The following is a 23,470-nucleotide window of genomic DNA, read 5'->3' as shown; positions in this document are numbered from 1 at the left end:
GACAGTCAGGAAATATAAGCACTGTTTGGAAAGTTACTACCATTTTTAAACTTAACTCTGATACTAAGAGCATATATCTCTAAAAATTGCACTTTAAAGTCTGCTTTATAGCAATTCATATTACAGTAAAAAGTGAAGTCTAGGGCCCGGAGAGATAGCACAGCAGCTTTTGCCTTGCAAGCAGCCTATCCAGGACCTAAGGTGGTTGGTTTGAATCCCGGTATCCCATATGGTCCCCCGTGCCTGCCAGGAGCTATTTCTGAGCAGACAGCCAGGAGTAACCCCTGAGCACCGCTGGGTGTGGCCCAAAAACCCAAAAAAAAAAAAAAAAAAAAAAAGTGAAGTCTATGGTTCAAAGTAGATTAGCATATAAAGGTAAGTGTTGAAATTTAGAAATAGGTATACATAAAGTTTCATTGCATTCTTTTCTCAAGTTTTGCATATGTTTACATTTTTCAGTAATAAAGTATTTTAAATGTATTTATTCTTTAGGCCAACATGAATAAAATTATATGAACACATGGGGCCGGCGAGGTGGCGCTAGAGGGAAGGTGTCTGCCTTGCAAGCGCTAGCCAAGGAAAGATCGCGATCTCGGTTCGATCCCCCGGCGTCCCATATGGTCCCCCCGAGCCAGGGGCAATTTCTGAGCTCTTAACCAGGAGTAACCCCTGAGCATCAAACGGGTGTGGCCCGAAAAACCAAAAAAGAAAAAATTATATGAACACATACTGACAAATACTATAGTAGCTCACTTTACAGAGAATGATAGGATCACATCAGCAACTACTTCCTGAATTTCTTTCTGGATTTTGGGCCATGTCCACTGATGTTCAAAGGCTACTTATGGCTCTGAGCTCGAGAATCACACCTGGCAATGCTTGGGGGATTCTCTACAGTGTTGGGGATTAATCTGGGATCAGCCAAATGCCAGGGAATCACCTTACTCCCTATATTATCTCTTCTTCCACAAATAATTATTTTTAAGCACAAAATATAGATACATGGAATGAAGCTCATAGCAACTTGGTCATACACACACACACACACAATTATATTAAGAGAGAAACTAAAAATATGGTATAGAATCTTGTTTTGATGCTCAGTGATGCTCAAGGCTTATTTCTGGCTCTGTCTGCACTCAAGAATCACTCCTGGTTGGGCTTGGCGAACCATATAAGCAATCTAGGGATAGAACCCCAAGTCAGCTGCAATCCCCCAGACCCCTAAATAGCTATGTGCAAAGCAAGTCCTCCTCTGCTATAATATATCTCCAGTCCTATAATGTAGATATTCTTACATTATATTACTGCATTTTTGAAAATGGGAGTATTTCTCTAGGCAGAAAATTATAGAACTAATTTTCATACTCTTCATAAAACCTTAAAAAAGTGTTAGTTTCAGATAAGAAATTCTAAAATATTTTCAAATAACTGTTACGTTTCTAGATGTTTATGTTTTATTATTGATACAATTTATCCCTAGGTATAGGTAATTATTATCAGTCTATTATAGACCATAAAAATGACAACTTTTTTGTGAGCATCCAATAAAGAGAAAGACAAAGAAATAGAAAGTCACAGAATAAGAAAATTGAATTTCTGTGTACAGCCACTCTTCAAATTTCATTCCTGAGTTTAGGAATGCTCCAGGAATAAAAGCACCTTCGGCACTTACTTGAAGAAATATATTGACCCTGGGTACATCATCTTCTCTCTCTCTCTCTCTCTCTCTCTCTCTCTCTCTCTCTCTCTCTCTCTCTCTCTCTCTCTCTCTCTCTCTCTCTCTCTCTTTTGAGTCACACCTGGCTATGTTCAGGGATCATATAGGATATGCACTCTGGTCAGCTGGTCAGCCATGTTCAAGCTCTTTACCCACTGTACTATTGCTCTGTCCCCTTTCCCTCTTCTTTTTTAAAGGTAGGAGATTTAGGGAGCAACACTTAGCATTGCTTAAGGCTTACTCAAGACTCAAAGCTAAGTTGGATCCATGCTCATTCTACTATTGTTCAGGCTTAAGATATCCCTTCTTGAACCTAAAAACATGCTTGAATTATTAGCTAAGCATCAATAGGAGCAAACTTGCATTTTCCCACCATACTGCCCTCATATTGCTCTATTGAATAAAATATATTTTAAGATTCATTTTTAGACAAAAACAGAGGTGCAGGGCAGGAGTAATAGCACAGTGGGTAGAGCATTTGCCTTGCATGTGACAATCTGGGTTCCATCACTGGCATCCCATATGGTCCCAAGCCTGCCAGGAATGATTTCTGAGCACAGAGCCAAGAGTAATTCCTGAGCACCACCGAGTGTGGCCCAGAAACAAACAAACAACCAATTAAAAGAATTTAGTATCATTATACATTAAAGATGGGGAGACAGAGGCCATGGTTGCATATATGTCCCTAGTCAATGTACACTAGCACAACATGTAGAAAAAAAATGCACTGCAAAGGACACAATGGGAAAGCAATGCAGAAGATTCCTTTTTAATTTCTTCAGGTAACATTTTTAATATTTTATGTTCCTTATCCTTTGCCCAACATTCATGCCTTGAGACTAATCAGGGTTTAAGTAGCTCAGGAGAAATGGAATAAATACCTGTAGAGTACATGCATTGCACAACGTTTCTCACCTCTAACTTAAAAGTGAGTGCATGACTCTTAAAAATACAATAAAATAGAGAAACCCTTACTCATATCATTCTTCCATTACTTAACTGTTGATTATAATAAAGACCATGACTCTTCTTTTTTTTATTCCCTTCCAGCTAACTACATTTTGATTATTTATTGCTTGTAAAGAAAACAAGCAAACAAACAAACCAAAAGATTTGGACTAGCAGAGATCAATGAACTGAATAAATATAATGCAATCAAGGCTGTTTTTAATATCTGTCCATAAGACCACTAATAAAGGAAATGGTTATATTAGGATGTTATTTTTATCATAATGGCCTATGTAGTACAAACAACACTGCTCAGGCTGCCAGGAACATGAGTAAGGAGACCAGGCTTAGTGTTGGTTCTGCCAAAATAACCAACAGAAATGAGTGTTAGAGCAAGTCTCTGTGCCTATCTTCACCAGGTTTTAGCAGAGGTTTCCTTACATTTAAAACCTCTTTGAGTGAACTAGAGTGTTTTTTTGATCCGAGTCTTTAATCTTGTAGATGCTGGTTAAATAACAGAAGTGCCAGTTATACAATGCAGGAAATGGAAATGATCACAGAAGAGAAACATGTTTTAGAGATAAAGCAGCAGCTACCTAATTGGGAAAAGATTCCACCAATGACATTCCAAGGGCACAGTGAACAGTTTTGGCATAGTGAAGAGAAGACCTGTCAGAGTTACCTTAATGCAGTATAGTAGGGGTAGGTGACTCAGCATTGTGTATAAAAAAATATTTTGTCTGCATTCCCATGACTTGCCATTTCCTAGGTAAATCTGAAGTTGTTTTTAAAAACCGACTTCAGCAGTGATGTCAGCATTGTGGCAGCCAGACATCACTTCTCAGTCCCTCCTGGATATCTCTTGGCTGGGAATCACTACTCATACATCAGTCAGATTGCCTCTGATTTGGTCAAAAGAATGCCAGAGCTGCTTTTTTTGTTTTTATCTGCTTCGTACAGTGATTAAGAAGCAGCAGGGGCTGGAGAAATAGTAAAAATGATAGGACATTTGCCTTGCATTCCACACACCAGGGTTTAATTACCAACAACCCCTTTGTTCCCCTGAGCACTGCCAGAAATGATTCAGGAGTGCAGAGCTAGAAGTAACCCCTGAGCATTCCTGGGTGTGGCCCCCAAATGTAAAAGAAACAACAACAAATTATAGTGTGTAGTAAATTCACTATCACTTGTGCTAATTCCCAAAACATACAGTCATCTGAAGAAGTCATGTGCAATATGCAAACAAAATAGTCTCAGATGACCCACAATGGATTTCCATTGAACTCTACTGGAGCAGGAAGTCTTAGAAAGGGCTGACCCTGCTAAAGTGACCAATATTAAAGACCAACAACCATGAACAAATGTTTTTTTCTCTTAATTTGGAAAGTTAGGAGAAGCAGCTTATCTAAAAACATCGCCAACCACATACTAAACAAATCATCTCTTGTAAAAACAAAAAATCTCTCAGAAACACTGCCATAGAATTTAGATGATTGCTTTTTATCTTTTTCTCTATGCTTCTTAGAGCAAGAAGCTCTAACCCCTACATTTCTTGCCAAATTTCAATTATTATTATTATTATTATTATTGACTTGAGTGTCTCCTACTGATCAACAATCTTGTCCTTAAAACAAATCCAACACAACATTTCTTATCAACTTGTAAGAAACTTCTTTAAATATCATGAAAATAACTGTGGAAAAGTTAATCCTAGAAGATTCCAATTCTTGGGAAACATCAAAGTTTTGCCTTATATGTTGAGTGAATGAAAATGAAAACCTGAGCTGCTCTTCATGTTTTGCCATATTCAAAATGTAAGAGTCACATTAATCAAATGCAAATAAATATTTTCAACCAACAGTAACTTAATCAAAGAACTAGTATATCCTTTTCCATCTTTGGAAGGATAGGAGGAGCAAAGAGGGTAAATCAGCTGAATGACTAGATTAAAGATAATAATAAAAGGCTGCTAAACATTTTATTGTAGCTCTAGATGCAAACCCCATTAAACAACTATCACTTTTAAAATCATTTCTAAATATGCTTTGCCTTTTAAGATTCACTCACATTGGCTGTCTGTCAAAATGATAAGCTACCTTCTATAACCTACTACCTACTCCAAAGCTCTGAGTTCTCCCAAGAAAGACATTCTTACTAAAAAAATTCTGGACTGCAAGAATTAGAGGATTTTAACTGCAATGGTAACATTACATGACACAGAACTAGAAATAATAATCACTTGATAATGGTTCATTGTAGTCATGCAAATATTAGAACAGAGTTATAGGTTATAATAGATAAAGCCAAATTGTGTGTGTTCTCAGATAATCAAAAATTCACTGAAATGATAACTTCCTAGATTATATAATTATATATACCATCTTTTAATAATCCCTCAAGAAATTTACAATTTTATATTATTATCACTTCTTTCTCCCAGGTAAAATATAGTAAAAGTTGGGGTTAAGAGAAAGTACACCAAAAACAGAAATTTGATTTGTAACTTCTGTGCTCTCTAGACAAGTGAATGGATTTGGCAAATAATTCAGAGAATTTTACCTGAACGCTGTCACATTTATCCAAAAGAAAAGTAAATCTGAATTATTTTCTGATTCCAAGTACAAGTGCTATGCAGTCAGATGTTTTTAGCTATTGGGTTATTAGTTTATGAATTTCTCTCCCAGCGGGCCCAAATGCACATTCAATTTTTATATGCCAGGTGCTCTTTTTAACAACCATGATCCCGAAGCCTCTATATTCCTCCTTCTGTTCAATTTAACCCTGCTCATTCATACACATGACTCATCCCATAAAGGCAGGGGAGTGAGAGAAAATCTCAAATGTTCTGTTTTGTACCTGGATTCAAAAGCAGCATCTGCTGTGTCTGTGGAACCATCTGTTGTCCACTCTACCCAGTGGAAGGATGGGGCAGGCACCAGAAGTGGAGAGTCACAGGTCACAAAACTGAATTATCTCCTTTTTTTGAGGCTGACATACGCAGGCATATGCTCCTCAGTGAGAGTGGTTAATGCCATTCTTCCCCCTTTAAAGAGTCATTTCTTATGGAAAATAGTTCTCTAAATTCTCTCAAATAGTGGTTAATGTCATTCTTCCCCCTTTAAAGAGTCTATTACTTGTGGAGAATAGTTCTCTAAATTCTCTCTCAAAGAGTGAGGTCTAAGCTGATATAAAGGACACTTGACTGAATATCAGTTTCTTTTCTTTTTTTTTTTTTTGGGAGGGCGGGGGGGGGGGGCACATCCACCCAGCAGTGCTCAGGGGTTACTCCTGGCTCTGCGCTCAGAAATCTCTCTTGGCTCTGGAGCCATATAGGATGCCTGGAATTGAACCCGCACGTCTGTCCTTGTTCAGCTGTGTGCAAGGCAAATGCTATGCTACCACTCTGGCCCATGAATATGTTTTCTAAATTCTCCACTTCTGTGTAATACCTAGAAATGTCCCATCCCAAGCTTCTTTAAGACTTTAACTGGTCACTTATCTCTAGCCAATTCAGTTTTTACATCTATCAAATGAAAAGGTAGTCTGAGAATTCCCTTTGTTTTCTAAAGCTCCAAAATCCTGTGATTTCAAGCCAATCCAAAGTTGTCAATGAACACAACACATTCCTTCATATCTATGGTACCATTGAGACTCTCATTGCCAAGGGTAAAAGAATCTGCTACAAACAAAAGGCTTCTCTGACATGGTTGCTTTGTGTTGCATAAGAACACAGTGGGTTTCTTGAGGATCTGAATTAGATTAAGATGCCTAATCTTGTTAACAGATGCCCACAAAGTAATAATAGTCCAGCAATGATTTGGGGGGGATAATTCTTCACATGTCCTCTACATCAGAGGATATTGCACAGCCTCTGAGGCCTCTAGGCATTAAATGTCCAATCCAGTTGATAGTTGGGTCTGCCATGTACTTCTGGTTAGAACCACCAAAATGTTTCCAGAGTTTTGTCAATATTCCCAGAGGATGAAGATTGAGGGTGATGGTGCAGCAAAATCTCTCCCCACTTCTCTAAGCATCACCATCAGATATACAGGGCCTTCAAATAAAGGCCATGCCAGCTAGGCTGAGGAGACAGTTTGAAGCAGTACTGGAGTACATGCTTTGCATGAGGGAGGCCAGGTCCAATTTCTAGTACCACATGATCCTAAGAATATCACCAAAAATTCCTTGAGCACTAAACAAGGAGAAATTCTTCCAACCCCCAAACTAAATAATAAAGCACCTACTTGAAACCTGTTTTTATGGCAAATGACATTCATCTAGTTAAAAAAGAAAGTATGGGCCCGGAGAGATAGCACAGCGGTGTTTGCCTTGCAAGCAGCCGATTCAGGACCAAAGGTGATTGTTTGAATCCCGGTGTCCCACATGGTCCCCCGTGCCTGCCAGGAGCTATTTCTGAGCAGACAGCCAGGAGTAACCCCTGAGCACCGCCGGGTGTGACCCCACCCCCCACCCCCCAAAAAAGAAAGAAAGTATATTAAGTATAGATTTTAAAAGACATGTATTCCACTTGGAAGATGTACAAAACTTCCCTTTCCAAGTCATTTACAGCATAGCTTCCCTGCAAAAGGCTGAAAATCAGCGTGTAAAGTGAAGAGTTCCACTTTATAGGCCTGACCTAGAAAGCAGTAAAGTGGGAAGGGCCCTTTCTTGCATGTGACTGATAAGGGTTCAATCCTTAGCATTCCATATGGTCCCTGGAGCACCACCAGAAGTGATTTCTGAGTGCAGAGTCAGAAATAACGCAAGAGCATTGTCAGATGTGGCCCAAAACAAACAAACAAAAACGTTTTAAAAGAATCCCATGTTTTTGGTTACTTTCTCTAGGACACTAGGGAACCAAATATGGCTACATATCTCAAAAAGAAAAAAAAGAAGAAAATAATGAAAACCAGTGGTTCTTTTAATCACCCACTTTCTTTTCTTCTCTTTCCTGTGCAAAAGTTTGTAAGAATTTGAGCTCTTTAAGTTAGGCAGCTCTTAGTCCAATTTTTCTAAGAAATTTTTTCTTTCAAAGGGGGAGCCAAGAGACCCCCTAAACATTATTCTCTACTGAAAAGAGAGTTGCAAATGCCAGCTAGCTTGAAGCAGACTGAAGGCAGCATATTGACTGAAATGATGAATATTCTTCATCAAACAGCTCATTTTTTCATTTGCAAGAAAGGCTGGGATTTGCAAACTGGAGCTCAGGGGCTGGAGACTTTAGGAGTCAACTGGGAGCAAAAAAACTCAGTTCCATCTTTCCCTTAAAGCAAATACCATTAACAAACAATGAGAGTACTTTATGGCGTCTCTTAAGTGCATGGCATCTTGAAATTTCCACATTAAATATATGTAAAGGCATAAAAAAAAAACAACTTAAATAACTAAGTCCTGAATATGAGAGGGAATCATGAATAAACATAAGTGTTACTTTTCAAAGAATCTTAGCTCTTTGCTTAAATATTTACACAATCGAGGCAGTGGTACCAGGGACCTAGCCATTCTGTTCAATAAGTGGGCTGCTCTAAAAGTTTATTTATCCCCCCATCCAACCTTTCTGTTGCTATCCTACAGACACCAAGAATTCTAGCGACGGGGGCAAAAGTTGAACCCTCTGCAATGGTGATCATTGACCTGTACCAACAAAATTCCGGTGACAGCTAGACTCCCAGAGACCTCTCTCAAAGGGCTCCACAATGCCAAATCAGGAAGGCCAGAGTTAGGCTTCTAATTCTTGAAATAGCGGCAACTTCCATGAACCTATAAATGAAGGGAAATGTGGCTGACAAATATTTATACTAAAGGGATTCCTCCTGTTGGCTTCTAGTTCCTCTCCCAGCTGCGCCTGGCTGTGACTAATAGTAACTCTCAGGCCCAGAGTGATAGCACAGCGGTAGGGCGTTTGCCTTGCACAGGGCTGACCCAGGATGGACACAGGTTCAATCCCCGGCATCCTATACGGTCCCCTGAGCCAGGAAAGATTTCTGAGCGCAGAGTCAGGAACAACCCCTGAGCACCGCTGGGTGTGGCCCCCAAACCAAAATAAACAAATAAATAACTTAAGTAACTCTTCTTATAGGGCTGCAGAAATATTCCAGGAATGAACTGGCTGAATTCAATCAGCCAGCCACAGGGATTTCCAGCCTGGGGCAACCCAGTCTGCTGGGTGTGATTCCTTCTTTTACATAAGAAAGGTAGAGGGAGAAAGCTCTCTGCCGGGCAGGTTTCACAGCTCCAATTCCCTGCTAGAGGAAAGCCCACCCCTGGACTAGACTAGTCAGCCTGTCAAGCCTTTTGATTTCCTGCTGGTGGCGGGAGTTAGCCAGTTCCCCCGCATTTAATAAGTGATGACCGCTGGAGCCAAGTTATTAAATGCACCAGCGACCATTTGACCATCGCCTCCCCCTAGGCCTTCAAGGTGGGAGGTTGGAGTGTGTGTGTGTGGGTGTGGGTGGGGTGTCTGGCGGGAAAAAGGGGTGCAAGACAGTCCTCAAAGCTTCCCCCCAAATCACTCTAAGGAGTCCGGAGCTCGTCCTAGCTGAAACTTCTAGGGGATTCAAAACCAGACGGAATTGGGAGGTTCTGGACGGTTCTTGCTTCTGGCAACTAAACCGGAGCGCTGTGGGCCAGATAATTGCGGGGGATGGGGTTTAGGGGTGAGGTTTAGGATGAAGGTTTTGAAGGGATCTGAACCCTACAACCTACACACACGCACCAAGCAGCAGTATAGACTTCTTCCTCTGCCCGCAGAGACAAAGCACCTCAACTCGGACCTTTCATCTGGGATAGTCCAAAGTTCTCAGCAAAAGTGGCCTCGAAATGCAGCGGGGTTCCTACGAGTCGTTTCCCCCACCTTTCCATCTGCATTCCCCCAAGATTCTTTCCGCCTGTTTCCCGGACCCCCCCAAAGCTGAGTGGCTGGAACCCAACTTCTCCCCCAAACCCAGAGCTTTTGTCCCAAGCGCCTACAAAATAAAGGAGCAAAGTGGGTGCCCGGCGCCCACTCACCGTCTCATCTTGACTCCCCGAGCTGCAGGAATCCACCGTGACCCAGTCCCCACCGAACCCCAATCCAACAAGGGCCGGGGTTCCCCCCAGCAGCACAGCCTAGCTCACTCAGCGCGCCCCTCCTCGGCCCCAGCCGGCCACTGCGCCTCTGTCCTCCACCCACCCTGCAGCCGCGCAACCGGCGGCAACCAACTCGGCTACAGGGGAGGCTGCACCCCAAGGGACAGCAGTGATCGAGGGTCCCCACTCGGACCTTTCCTCCCGGCAGAACGCAGAAATCCAGCTCACCTGGCGCCTGGCTAGGGCGGCGTCTCCTTGGAGGGCGAGGGTGCCAAGGCGCGTTCAGAGTCCAGAGCCACTGTGCGCGGTCCCCCTGGGCCAGCGGTGGTGGGTTCTGGTAGGTCCTGGGCTCCTTTGCTCCGAACCCCCTTGGTAACCACCCAGATGGGCACCCCAGAGGTTGGAGGCTAAGAAGTCGGGGAGACACCCAGATCCTGGGTGCTTTGCAATTGGAGTTTTTTGTTTACAGGAGGAGCCTGGTTTTCACTCCTCGTTTCTGCAAGTAGGGTTTGCTGTTGCAGCTCGGTGGAGAATTTTTCGTTGCAAGCTTTATTTTTTTTTAAGACTTGGGAGAAAAGGGAGGAAGTAAGGGGAGCGAGATACCAATCCCGGGGTGACGATGTCCCCAGCCGACGATGAAGTTTCAACTGAGAATCTAACTCCAGGTGACAGAGCCTCCTCCCCCAACAATTCGCCCGCAGGCGCGTATCGGATGCGTCAGGAAAGTTTGCAAAGATTTTGGGGGAACGGCCATAGCCTAAAAAAGCTGCGGGTCTTAAATAACTTAATACTCGTTTCCTTTCAGTCACTTCTGATCAGAGATTCGGGGCACCGGAATTGTGAACATCTGTCAAGTTTTTTTTTAAAAAGAGGAGATTCTAGGGATGAAAAGATGAAGGCCGTTGACCCTGGAGGCACTCACAGCAGAACAACCGAGCTCAGTTAATGTGGACTATTTAGATTGAATGCCTACAAAGTAACTGACACATTTTTCAGTTGTGCAAGTGAAAATTTGAATTCTAAGTTCTAGAAGAGGCCCTATTTGGTGTGCTTATAGGATCCTCCTCCTCAGCCCTCACCCCCAAATCACTACCACCACCACCACCACCACCACCACCATCACTCACCACCACTCTATACCCCACAGAAACATATAGGATCAGTTAAGCGTGTGCTTTACACGCCTCTCGTGTCCCACCAGGGACATACCATTCTGGACAATACCCAGAACACCGTACAAGTCTCCTGAGCACAACCATGAGTAGACCCCTAAGTAGAACTAGTGTGGCCACAAAGCCAAGTACACACAAAACATATGCACACACACACACATACACACACATACACACAATCAAAACTCTGCAACATTTTCCCTTCCAGCCACTTGCCTTGATTTTTGTTCAATTACTGCAAAAACACCTTTAAAGAGTTGTGAAGATCAAGTGTCTCCAACACTCCTCTCATTTACGCCAATCATACTTCTGTTTCTACAGCATCTGGAGATACCTTCGCATGAGGATTTAAATCATTCATTGAATGCATCTTTAGATTCATCTTTCTTGATCATTTGCTCCTCCTAGAATCTACTTTATTTGACATCTAGAATTATCTATCTTCATGGTGTCTCCTTCTCAACCTCCTTTGCTGATCAGCCTTTGAGTGTGCAGAGTTCAGACATTGGGCAACTTAATCTAACTAACACTCACTTCTTTGGTGACCTCACCCTGTCTCATAGCACTTATATGTGGTGATTACCACAAATATTACCAAGTTAGTCATCTTCCGTAAACTATAGGCTCCAGCCACCTGTTCACTAGCCAACTAGACCTCTCCCACTTAACATTTCCTACAAAACAATTGCATCCTATACTTCAGACAACTGACCTATTCCCAAAGGGTCTTCATTTCATGCATAAAACCTTGTGCAGTTATAAAAATGGTGTCATTATTGGTGCCAGCTGTGGTGCAGCAGTAAGGAGTTTTGCCTTGCACTGGGCTGACCTAAGACAAACCATGATTCTATCCTCCAGCTTCCCATATGGTCCCCCCTAGCCAGGAGTGATTTCTGAGCGCATAGCCAGGAGTAAACTCTGAGCATCACCAGGTGTGGCCCAACAAAACAAAACAAAACAAAACAAAACAAAATGGTGTCATTCTTGATATTTGTTTTTCTTATATTCTATCTTTTTAAAAAAAAAAACTTATTTTTGGACCCCACCCAGTGACACTCAAGGATTACTCCTGGCTATGCGCTCAGAAATCACTCCTGGCTTGGTGGATCATATGGGACACCGAGATCAAATCCAGGTTTGTCCTGGGTTAGCCATGTACAAGGCAAATGCCCTACCTGAGATCCACTTAACACCCTACAGCTCCGGCCCCATGTTTTTAATATTTCAAAGCTAATTTATCAGGAAAGCTTTTCCACTTACTCCCAAATTCAATTCAAAAATGCAATAATTTTAGGATCCTCTTGTCCAATGTACCTTCACTCTTGATCTTCAGTGTCCTTGCCCTCTTCAATAGAGATAGCTCAGGGGAGACTCTCCCACATCTCTGGGTCCTCGGGCTGGACAGATAATCCACAAAATAGCATCAGGTTTAGCAGGGATACAGTGGAGTTAATAACATGTGTGGGAGAGCTACAATGAATATGTAGTTCCCACTGTCTGCAAAGGAGACAAAAGATACAAATCTCTAGTAGGGAAGTCTGAGGTTCCCCATAAAGAGAGAAAGGAAAAAAGAAAAAGTAACATTTTAATTATAAGAATCAAATATGCTCATTTTCTGAAAGATTAAACAAAAACAAAAACAGGGGAAGGATATTCAGATAGGACATGTTTACAGAGATACCTCCCGAACTACATTTTTCTCATTCATAAAAAAGAGGAGCAGTTATTATTTTTTTGATTAGGAAAATAAAAAAATTAAATGTTTAGGGAATGAGTTTCCTCTTTGGTTAGTGGAAGAGTAAAAAACTAAGGCAAGTGAAAGGACAAGAGCTTTGCCTCTGTCTTCTGGGCCTTCACTGCTCTTAGTTTAAAATATATTCCATGTCATGGGGCAGGAGCAGTGGCACAAGCTGTAGGGCATTTGTCTTACATTCGCTAACCTATGACAGACAACAGTTCGATCCTGCAGCATCCCATATAGTTCCCCCAAGCCAGGAGTAACCCCTGAGTGTCACCAAGTGTGGCCAAAAAAAATTCTCCATGTCAGGGGCCCAAGCAACAGTACAGTGGCAGGGTGTTTGCCTTGCAAATAGCCAACATAGAACAGGCACAGTTTGATTCCTGATGTCCCATATGGTCCCTGGTGCCTGTCAGTAGCGATTTCTGAGCACAGGGCAGGAGTATCCCCTGAACTCCACTGACCCAAAAACCAAAGGGGAAAAAAAAATTCTCCATGTCAGAGCAGGTAATCTTGAAGATAGGAATTCTGAGAATCTTGGGGTAGTCTTATCTGAGCACCTTCATTCCTTTTGCCTCTAGACAACCTATTTTCAACAAAGCAGTCAAGGGGATTTATGTTAAACTTTAAGAAGTCCATTGTACTTAAAAATCCTCAAATGGTTCCTATCTCAGTGAGAACAAAAAACTCAAAGTTTGTTATATGGCCCAAATGAGGAATAGTGTGCCATTCTTTGACTTGGGTCCCTTCTTCCAGAATTGAATCTAGCCATAATGACTGCCTCACTATCTCTGGACTAGATCCTGAGACAGCTGTGTTTCTGGTTTAGTGCCTTTGTGCTAGCTGTGGACTGTCTGGTCGCTTCCCTGCCAGGTAAGAATCTGCATGACACATTCCTTCACTGTCTTAAAGATCTGCCTAAATGTCACCATGCTCCTCAGGCATAATAGCTATACTCTATTTATAATTATTTGTAATAATTATAGTAATTTATAAATACCTTTTTTTTTGTTTGTTTTTTTTGGTTTTTGGTTTTTGGTTTTTGGGCCACACCTGGTAACGCTCAGGGGTTACTCCTGGCTACGACCTCAGAAGTCGCTCCTGGCTTGGGGGACCATATGGGACGCCGGGGAATCGAACCGCGGTCCGTCCTAGGCTAGCATTGCCAAGGCAGACACCTTACCTCTAGCGCCACCGTGCCCGGCCCCATAAATACCTTTTTCTTACCAGTTAAGCTTTTTTAACTTTTTTTAAATTGATAGAATTAGCACTTTTTGCTATGTTATATAAGTTACTTTCTGGCCCCAGAGAATATACAAGTGTTGAGGCACTTGCCTTGCAGTGTAACTGACCTCAACACTTTGTTTATGGTTCTCCAAGCATTGCCAATAGCACAAAGAATTCCTGAGCACTATCAGGTGTGGCTGCAAACCCTCTCAATATTTTCTAAACTATTGTCTAATGTGTATTAGAATATAGAATCCATATCAAAACAGTCATATTCATTTGTACCTTCTGATGATATATATCTCTAGAGGTCCTAGAGTGGTTCTTTGCATGTAGTTGGTAGCCAAGAATGAATGATCACATTGACTCAGAGTACCATGGGTATAAAAATGTTCACATCTGTACAGTGCCAGCAGCTCATTTGTTTAAACAGGCATCTTGGAGACAGTTACTTCATCTCAAAGTATCTCAAAGTATGCATACCATACAAAACACCAAGAACTGGGGCCGGAGTGGTGGCACAAGTGGTAAGGCCTTTGCCCTCGCTCGCCTAGGACAGACCACAGTTCAATCCCCCGGCATCCTATATAGTCCCCCAAGCCAGGAGCCATTTCTGAGTGCATAGCCAGGAGTAACCCCTGAGCGTCACTGGGTGTGGCCCCAAAACAAACAAACAAACAAACAAACAAACACCACCAAGAACAACAATGACAATACTCAATCTAAGACTATATTGAAATATAGTCTCTAATACAAGATTATTTACTGAAGTAACACTTACTTTACATATAAACACTCTTGTTATACTTTATAGCACTAATTGGCTTAAGTCTTTTTTTGTTTGTATGTTTGTTTTTGTTTTTTCCGGCCACACCTGGTGATGCTCAGGGGTTACTCCTGGTTATACACTCAGAAAATCGCTCCTGGCTTGGGGGACCATATGAGACGCCGGGGATTGAACCATGGTCTGTCCTAGGCTAGTGCGTGCAAGGCAGATGCCTTACTGCTTGCACCACCGCTCTGGCCCCAAATTGGCTTAAATCTTATAATAACCCTACAAGGTAGTATTGTTACTGCCCTATTATATAAGAAAAAAAAGTGAGGCTTAAATAAGACAATCACTCAGCTAAGATTTGATGGAGGCAAATTTTGAGTGTAGGCATTGTAGTTCTAGCATCAATATTGTTAATGTTACCCTATATTTTTTTCTAAGTTGATCTGAGACCAGAAGAAATTTCTTTATAAGAAATACTTCCTAATTATCAGACCCAAAATAAAACAAAACAAAATTAAAAGGTGGGAGCAGGGAGGTGGAAGAGATATGGATATGAGGTTAAAATGTACAAAGATAGTTAAATAAGATAATTCTATTTATCTAAAATAGAGAATGATGACTACTGTATTATATGTGGAAAATTGTTTAAGGTAGACTTAAATTATTCTCAAAACATAGGTTTGCATGTAGGTGTGTAGATGAACACACATTTACACACAGGTAACTTTCTAAGAATTTTTGTTAATTAGTTCACTTTTGTAATTTTTCCTGATTTGCACCTTAATATAATTGTCACATTATATGCATTCTATAGATACTTTTTGTTTCCCAAGAAAAAGGCAAAGAACCAGAAAATTGATCCCTTTTCAATTCTTCACTTCTATACACTTAATTCTTTTTGATTTCACGTATCCTGCAATTTTTTCCTCAGTGTCTGGATTATATCACTTAGCATAATGACGTCACTAAAAGAACAGATTCCAACCATACTTTCTCTTCTCCTGTGGGACTGTTGTCACAAGCATTATTATTGTATGTTACTGTGCTATGTACATGGAATTCCTCCTCATAAACTCTGTTTAGAATTTAGTATTATTGGGGGCTGGAGCGATAGCACAGCAGGTAGGGCATTATTTGCCTTGCACTCAGTTGACCTAGGTTCAATCCCAGCATCCTACATTGTCCTCTCCCACCCTTTAAAGAGTGGTTTTTGAGAGCAGAGTCAGGAGTAATCACTGAGATCCCTAGGGTGTGGCTCAAAAACCAAAAGAAAAAAATAATTTAGTATTATTAGGCATTGGAAATGGGGAGACAGAGGTTGGCTATGCCTCACTCTACTCAGGGGTTTACTCCTGGTTCTATGCTCAGGTATTAATCATGGCAGGATTCATGGGACCATATGCACTATTAGGAATTGAATTGGGATTAATCACATGTAATCTTAACCCCTCTACTATCTCTCCAGCCCCAATTTTCTTTTTCTTAAAAAATTAACATATTTTCAGTTCTTAGAAAAAGCATTTTTATCTATATGCATATGGAATTAGCAGTCATTGTTAAAATAAACATATTAAACAAAAGTTTCTTTTTGTTTCCTAACCAGGAAGCTCAGTGTCCAGTATACTAGTGAGCAATGAGCAATAGTATATTACTCATATAATCCAGTAAATTATTGAGCTAAAGTAACAAAGAATTTGCTTCTGATTATATTTTTTCTATGTATTTTATTTCAATAAATGTACTCAGTTATTGAATTTGACTCTTTTCAAATACATCTTCAATATATGGAGTCTAAATGACATGTTTCTATCAGAAAATTAACCAAAATTAAAGTGAAAATTTATTTCTGTTCGTTGCTTTGTGTTTAAACTATTAGATAATAAATGATCTATGTAAGAGAATAGTTTGAAGACACTTGAAGCATACAATTTAATTTTGTATCATAATGGGTTTTGCCCTTCTCCCAATATTTTCTGTTAATATATCTTAAAATTAGACAGGAAAAGGATGTGCATATACATGCATGCTCACACATGTGCAAACACCCATACACACACTTCAGATAAACTTGTCTAAATTTATCTGAATTGATCCCTGGAGGAGTCTGACTAGACATACTTTTCCGCATGAGGACATAGAGCAATTGTTTTTATAGTTTTGCTGCTCACTAAGGAAAAAAACCCTATAGTTTATTAGCTATAATCAATATTGTAAAAAATCCAGATCTTCTCTCTTCTTAGTTATCTTAATTCTTGAATCTCTTTCCCATCCTTCCAGTTACTTTATACCTTATTTGATTTTAAATATTGCATCTAATATGATATAATTTGACAGGATGTGATATAATATATAGTTTTTGAGTCATTGGGTAAAGGCAAGTGTTTGAATGGGTGTGTCTGATATACGCAGAGGACAGTGCCCTGTAGGCTTCTGAAAACTCTGAGAAGAGGTCAAGATTCAGAAAAATGAAAAATGCTAAACACAAAGGCAAATGTACTAAGATCTCCTCTGGTCCATATTATATGCCAGAAAGGTAAAAAAATAGATATAAAATAAGATATCCATCATGTGTTCATAGAGAAAGATTTTACTATCAAACAAGTAGCAATAAAGTGGGGCTTATTATAAAACATACTACAAAAGGAATGATGCAAATCAATTCAGAGGAGGCTGAACAGATTACACAGGGTGTAGGGAGCTTGACTTGGATGCAGCCAACATGATTCAATGTCCAACATCTTCTATTGTCCCTACAGCCCACCAAGAGTGATTTCTGTGTGGAAAACCAGGAATTAACTTCTGAGTACTGCTGGGTGTGAACCCCAAGCCAAAACAAAAACAAAGAGACAAAAGAGAAATTCAGAGATGAGGTAACTTTGCCAATAGGCAATCAAGAAGACAACATACATGGCTTTCACATGAAAAAAATAATCCTGCTTGATTGAGATCCCAAGAATTAGGTTGAACAAGCAAAGACAAGGCAGGCAAGGGAAATGATCAGTACCGCAGTCTACATATATTGGATGCCCCAGTATCAGGAATGGGATACATGTAAGATAGATAATACTTGGCAAGATTTGGGGAAAGAGAGACATAGAGCTTGAATTTTATTTTATTTTTTGGTTTTTGGCCACATCAGGTGGTGCTTCTTGCCTTGTACTCAGAAATCCCTCCTGGCAGGCTCAAGGGACCATATGGGATGCTGGGGATTGAACCCAGGTATGCCTGGGTTGGCCAAATGCCCTACTGCTGTGCTATCACTTGTGCCCCATGGAGCTTAATTTCTAGATGTTATGTTTTCTATCATTCTAATGAAGTCATTTCCTTCCTCTAAACTTGTTCTTGTTCCTCCTTGACTGACAAATGAAGGAAGGAAATGAAAACTGATTATATAGGACCAGGATGAAAAGAGAAAGATGAGCTTTAGCCCAGAAGTTTTTCAAAACAGTTTGATTCTATTTCTTAGTATGCTAAATAAAGGTATCGATTCTAAGTCAAAATTGCATAATTGAATATTCAATTTGGGTCCAGATAAGACATTAAACTTTGGACAAGCTCGTGTTTTGCATTTTAGAAAATGGTTTAATCCCCAGGACCGCATTGTTCCCTAAGAACTGTGAGTAACAACCCCCAACTTCAAGCCAGGAGTAGCCTCAGCATATCACCAGGTATGACTCAAAGAACAAATGAAAGATAATGAATCCTAGGCTGTGGATGTTTCTACAGTGGCAGGCATTTGCCTAAATTTGTGCAAAACACTGTGTTTAATCCTTAGAACTGCCATAAGAAACTCCCCTTTTCTCTCCCCCCAGAAAGTCTACTGAATCCTTCTACCTTCTTCTGACTGTCATCCATTTTATTTTTATTTTTATTATTTTTTCTTTTTTTGGTTTAATAGCTGGCTCAAATGTTGGACTAAAACTTCAATGATTTAATAGTCCAGTGAGCTTGTAATAGCACAGGTACTTGGAACTACAAACGTTACCTTTTATATGGTATGGGATATTTGCATTGTATTACTCAGGGAAGTTGGTATAAGAGTTAATAAACAAGTTATTTATTGGATAGCATCTAGCCCTGACTAGGGAGTTACTGTTAGAGCTCAATAAAATCTAAATAAAACAGTTATTTCTGAACTAAAAAGAGATATGTTTAAGATGAGCACAGTCTTTTGTTAGACTAAGTTGAATTTCTGACTATCCTAAAGATGCTCTGTGTTGCAGAAATTTTTAAAGAAAACTAATGATTTAATTTGGTATTTCTCAACTAGAAACAAAACAAAACATCTACTTAAAAATTTACAACCCAGTTTAAAGTTGGGGTGAGTAATACCTCCCATATTCCTTTTCCCAAGTATTGCTTTAGCTATTCGTGGGTGTTTATTGTTCCAAATGAACTTCAGAAGTGTTTGATCCACTTCTTTGAAAAATGTCATGGGTATCTTTAGAGGGACTGCATTAAATCCGTATAAAGCTTTGGGGAGTATTGTCATTTTATTGTTATTAATTTAATGTTATTGATGTTATTATTAATGATATTAATCCTGCCAATCCAAGAGCAGGGTATGGATTTCCATTTCTGTGTGTCTTCTCTTATTTCTTGTAGCAGGGTTTTATAATTTTCTTTGTATAGGTCCTTCACATCTTTAGTCAAGTTGACTCCAAGATATTTGAGTTTATGTGAGACTAATGTGAATAGGGTTGTTTTCTTAATTTCCATTTCTTTCCTATCATTATTGATGTATAAAAAGGCCATTGATTTCTCTGTGTTAATTTTATAGCCTGCTATGCTGCTATATGCATCTATTGTTTCTAAAAGTTTTTTGATAGAATCTTTAGGGTTTTCTAAGTATAGTATCATGTCATCTGCGAACAGTGAGAGCTTGACTTCTTCCTTTCCTATCTGGAATCCCTTAATATCTTTTTCTTACCTAATCACTATAGCAAGTACTTCCAGTACTATGTTAAATAGGAGTGGTGAGAGGGGGCAATCTTGTCTTGTATAGGAGTTTAGAGGAAAGGCTTTCAGTTTCTCTCCATTGAGGACAGTATTTGCCATTTACTGTTATCAAAACAGCATGGTATTGGAATAAACACAGACACTCAGATCAGTGGAACAGGCTTGAGTACTCAGAGAATGATCCCCAGATATACCGTCACCTAATTTTGATAAAGGTGCAAGAAATCCTAAATGGAACCGGGAAGGCTTCTTCAATAAGTGGTGTTGGCACAACTGGCTAGCCACTTGTAAAAAAGTGAACTTAGACCTCCAGTTAACATCATGTACAAAGGTAAAATCTAAATGGATTAAAGACCTAGATATCAGACCTCAAACCATAAAGTATATAGAACAACATGTAGGTCAAACACTCCATGACATTGAGACTAAAGGTATCTTTAAAGAGGAAACAGTACTCTCCAAGCAAGTGAAAGCAGAAATAAATAGATGGGACTATATTAAGTTGAGAAGCTTCAAAGCTTCTGCACCTCAAAGGAAATAGTGCCCAGAATACAAGAGCCCACCATTGAGTGGGAGAAACAGTTCACCCATCAGATAAGGGTTTAATATCCAAAATATACAAGGCACTGACAGAACTTTACAAGAAAAAAACATCTACCCCATCAAAAAATGGGGAGAAGAAATGAACAGACACTTTGACAAAAAAGAAATACAAATGGCCAAAAGACACATGAAAAAATGCTCCACATCACTAATCATGAGGGAGATGCAAATCAAAACAACTATGCGGCACCATCTCACACCACAGAGATTGACACACATCAGAAAGAATGAGAACAAGCAGTGCTGGCGGGAATGTGGAGAGAAAGGAACTCTTATTCACTGCTGATGGAAATGCTGTCTGGTCCAACCTTTGTGGAAAGCGATATGGAGATTTCTCCAAAAGCTAGAAGTTGAGCTCCCATACGATCCAGCTATACCACTCCTAGGGATATATCCTAGGAACACAAAAATACAATACAAAAATCCCTTTCTCACACCTATATTCATTGCAGCGTTGTTTACAATAGCCAGACTCTGGAAACAGCCTAGATGCCCCTCAATAGATGAATGGCTAAAGAAACTGTTAAAATACAGTTAAAATACAGTATATACAATGGAATATTATGCAGCCATCAAAAGAAGTGAAGTCATGAAATTTTACTATACATGGATGTATATAAAATCTATTATGCTGAGTGAAATAAGTCAGAGGGAAAGAGATAAACACAGAATGGTCTCACTCATCTATGGGTTTTGAGAAAAATGAAAAACATTTGTGTAATGATTCTCAGGGACAAAATAGAGGAGGACTGGAGGGTCCAACTTCTGACATGAAGCTCACCACAGGGATTGTTTAGTGCAGTCACAGAAATAATTACACTGAGAACTATCATAACAAAATTTGACTGAATGAGGGAAGTAGAAAGCCTGTCTAGAGTACAGGCTGGTGTGGGGTGGGGAGGAGAGACACTTGGGATATTGGTCATGGGAATGTTGCACTGGTGAAGGATTTTATATATATATATAAAAGAAAAGAAAAGATAAGGCCTCTCAATTCTTACCACAGGCTGTGTTCTTTACACTGACTGTATAGAAAGAGGAGGTACAATAAATGCACCCTAAATACACCTCAACCCAGGCCTTTGCCTGGTCTGTATTGTGAATTGGGGGACAAAAAATTTTAAAACTCAAAGAATAGAGAAATAATACAGGATACTCTGTCTTAACTACAATCAAATTCAGTTTGATCTTGGACACTATATGATTCCCTAAACTGAGAGTAACCCCAGAGCACAGAGCTTGGAGTAGACCTTGAACTGCTAGGTGTGACCTCTCACCCCCAAAGTTAAAAAACTCTCTTCCTGGCTTGAGGAGGTAGCTCAGAGGTTTAGCATGCAGGTTTTGCTTGCTGAAAGCTTGGTTTGACCCCAAATAGCAAGAGGCACAATCCCACCAGTACTGTGCTGAGAAGTAATCCTGAGCACCACTGGTGTGGTCCCTAAAAAAGCAAAACATAACCAAACTCATTTTATTAATCAAAAGGCTTATGTTCAAATAATTAATTATTATGCACAAAGGTCAAATCCAAATGGATTGAGGACCTTTGTATCAGACATGAAACCATATGGTATATAGAACAACATGTAGGTAAAACATTCCATGACATTGAGACTAAAGGCATCTTCAAGAAGGAAGTAGCACTATCCAAACAAGTGGAATCAGAGATAAGCAGACCAGAGTATATTAAGCTGAGAAGCTTCTGCACTTCAAGGGAAATAGTGCCTAGGATGCAAAATCCAGCCACAGAATGGAAGAAGCTATTCACCCAATAGCCATCAGATTAGGGCCTAATATGGAAAATATACAAGGTACTGATAGAACTTAACAAGAAAAAACATCTAACCCCATCAAAAAATGGGAGAATAAAATGAACAAATAATTTCTCAATAAAGAACTACAAATGACCAAAAGACACATAAAAAATGCTCCACATCATTAATCACCAGGGAGTTCCAAATCAAAACAACAATGAGGTACCATCTCACGCCACAGAAACTGGCACACATCACAAAGGATAAGAACAATCAGTGCTGGCGAGGATGTGGAGAGAAAGGAATTCTCTTTCACTGCTGGTGGAAATGCTCTCTAGTCCAGCCTTTATGGAAAACAATATGGAGATCCCTCAAAAAACTAGAAATTGAGCTCACATAAGATAAAGCTATCCCACTCCTAGGGATGTGGTAGGAATACAAAAACACAATACAAAACTGCCTTCTGTAAACCATTGCAGCTCTATTTACAATAGCCAGAATCTGGAAACAACCCAGATGCCCGACAACAGATGAATGGCTAAAAAAACTGTGGTACATATACACAATGGAATACTATGCAGCTGTCAGGAGAGATATAGTCATGAAATTTTCCTATATGTGGATAGACATGGAAACTAATATGTTAAGTGAAATAAGTCAGAGGGAGAGACAAAGATACAGAATAGTCTCACTCATCTATGGGTTTTAAGAAAAATTAAAGACACTATTGTAATAATGCCCAGAGTCAATAGAGATGAGGCTTGAAAGGACCAGCTCACAATGTGAAGCTCACCACAAATAGTGGTGAGTGAATAGTGGTGAGTGAGATGACTACACTAACAACTATCCTGACAATGTTTATGAGTGAGAAAAGTAGAATGCCTGTCTTGAATACAGGCAAGGGTTAGGAAAGGAAGGAGATGAGGGGCTTTGGTGGTGGGAATGTTAAACTGGTGAAGGGGGTGTTCTTTTTATGACTAAAACCCAACTACAAACATGTTCGTAATCATGGTGCTTAAATAAAGATATTATTTTTTATTTTTAATAAAGATATTATTTAAAAAAGAATCGATTCTTATAAGACTGATCTAAGAATCTTCAGAATTTATGAGTAGATACATTTACCATACCTTTAATATTAAATTAAAACTAGTTTTAGAAACATCAATTTAACCATATACAAAAGGACAACTACATATAGTGAAGTTTGATAGAGGTATCTAGCTGTCATTTATCATATATCCCATTGGTTCTATTTCTCTGAAAAACTTTGACTAACATAAGGACTTGGATTCTATTTTAACTCCTATGTCTAGAATTTAGCCAAAGTGAAAAAAATTGAAATTATTTTTTTCTTAAAAGAAAGATTTTTGTAACAAGAAAAGATTAAAGTGAAGGTTGAAGAGATAGTAATTGACCCAGGTTCAATTGACCCTGGTATCCTATACTCTTCATCCTCACTTCCTGGCAGGAAGGATCCTTAAGCATAAAGCCAGGAGTAAACTCTGA

At 39.7% G+C, this 23,470-nt stretch overlaps 1 protein-coding gene and 1 non-coding gene across 2 annotated transcripts in view; one reads left to right on the top strand and one right to left on the bottom strand.

Moving 5' to 3' along the window:
* Positions 1–23,470, bottom strand: part of PHLDB2 (pleckstrin homology like domain family B member 2) — a 142,308-nt gene that overhangs the window by 117,917 nt on the left and 921 nt on the right. The window lies entirely within an intron of this gene.
* LOC126026991 (small nucleolar RNA SNORA51) lies at positions 21,195–21,326 on the top strand. The gene has a single exon (XR_007502170.1). It is a non-coding gene; the product is annotated as a small nucleolar RNA SNORA51 (small nucleolar RNA).

This window comes from Suncus etruscus, chromosome 13 (genome assembly GCF_024139225.1).
Source record: "Suncus etruscus isolate mSunEtr1 chromosome 13, mSunEtr1.pri.cur, whole genome shotgun sequence".
Taxonomy (NCBI): Eukaryota; Metazoa; Chordata; class Mammalia; order Eulipotyphla; family Soricidae; genus Suncus; species Suncus etruscus.
This window is presented reverse-complemented; position numbering and strand designations above follow the sequence as displayed.